We start from the raw sequence: 1,679 nt of genomic DNA on the forward strand, positions 1-1,679 counted from the left end.
ACACTTTATATATATATATATATATATAACTGCAGACAGTGCACACTGTTTCGACCTATGTGGGTCTCATCAGTGCAGTGCAGACACTGGGCCAAGCTCTGGAATAAACCATTGCCTGGGCGCTACACTTGTGGGACCAAGTGCAGGCATGTTGCCATGCGAGAGTGCTCAAATCACAACTAAGGTGATGAGCTTCGCCCGAAGGCTAAGTGCATGGCAACCCCAGTGTAGAGTGCTCAATCAATATATATATATATAGATATATATATATATATATATATATATATATATATATATATATATATAGATGTAAAATGGCACGGAGGAACTCATTTTGTAGTTTCCTCTGGTGCATTCCGATCAGGTATCATCATATAAAAATAGTTTCGTTGACTTTCGGTGTAAAACAGAGGACTACGCGTTTGTGAAGGGTTAACTTGTTCGATTTAAATAGAGAGTGAAAGAAAAAATGTGGAATGTGACTGTTTTACATATTGGAAAGATTACATCATCTCTCGAAATACACAGATACTAAGGTCTGAAACAAATCACATAGGCATTTTACTTCCATAAGCTATCATAATATTTACCTTGGATAAAAGTCAACTCTCCCTATGGATTGAGACTCAATCAGCCTGGGTTTGGGCAGAGAAATTCAACCCTCTAATATCGGCTCAATCAGTTAGCAAATATGGAACAGGCTACGGTCACGCCAAGTTGCTCTGCAGTGGTTAATAAAGAAATAATTTGGATATATCAACAAAGTTGAAATGGTAAATTGGCCACCGTAACGATTACAAAAGCTGACGTTTCGAGCGTTAGCCCTTCGTCGGAGCGATTTCATTAAAGCTGTTTTATCTAATTCCTCGGAATTTCAATTTACCCCGATACTTAAAATTTCTTTAAACGTACCTTACCGACAATGACCGTTTCTCTAATAGATGGATTTTCCTAAGAAAAGTTCAGAGCTTGGATGGAGTGACAATCTTCAACTGAGCAATGATCATGTAAATGTGACACACTACTACCAATAACTGCTTTTTAATGACTGAATTGAATAAATTATCTGGCGCAGCTGAACAGGAAGACTGAACAAATAGCCGAGTCATGGATAAGGAGTCATGTCACAAGAGCACTTATAAATATGCACCACTCAAACCCTCACGCAGTATTGTTATATTTTGAACAGATGCTCTTTTAGCGATCTTTCATCCTCTGACCGACAGAACAGTTTCCTAGGTAAATTCTGCATACGATTTTAGCGCGTGGTTACTTAGACAGGTGATAAGAATTTCAGAAACTGACAATTTACGGGAAACCCAAAGGAGGATTAGTCGGGTATCCCATTCGCCCTTGCGCGTTATTATCGATGAGAAGATGTCACATTGCATCGAATTCGAGTGCACGCGCTGGAAAGTGGACTGAATTTTAAACGGCTGTTTGTCCTTATTCAGGAGCACGGAAGGCGATTTGAACGGTTTTATGTATTTCTTGTAACAGTTAAGTTGACTCTAGTACTTTAATACTTGAGTTTGCTCTTCTCTAAATGGAAAAAAAACGCCTTTGTTACGAGTGGTATGCACGACTGAGTGGCTTTGCTTATGCGCTTTACTTTAACGCGTGATCGATATTTGCCTGTTGTGCTATTATTGATGGGTACTTAAGCATATTATTCCGCC

General features: G+C 38.9%; 1 protein-coding gene across 2 annotated transcripts in view; it reads right to left on the bottom strand.

Moving 5' to 3' along the window:
• Nucleotides 1-1,016, bottom strand: part of LOC148736214 (trace amine-associated receptor 9-like) — a 20,233-nt gene extending 19,217 nt beyond the window's left edge. The window contains exons 1-2 of one of the 2 annotated variants that reach the window (XM_088755429.1): nt 913-1,016; nt 591-722 (exon numbers count right to left, since the gene is read on the bottom strand). The gene's annotated coding sequence lies outside the window, so the exon portion shown is untranslated. The remainder of the gene's footprint in view (nt 1-590; nt 723-912) is intronic. The other variant, XM_088755431.1, reaches the window with a different exon arrangement.
• Between the last annotated feature and the right edge of the window lie 663 nt (nt 1,017-1,679).

Source organism: Stylophora pistillata, chromosome 3, assembly GCF_964205215.1.
Source record: "Stylophora pistillata chromosome 3, jaStyPist1.2, whole genome shotgun sequence".
NCBI classification, from domain to species: domain Eukaryota; kingdom Metazoa; phylum Cnidaria; class Anthozoa; order Scleractinia; family Pocilloporidae; genus Stylophora; species Stylophora pistillata.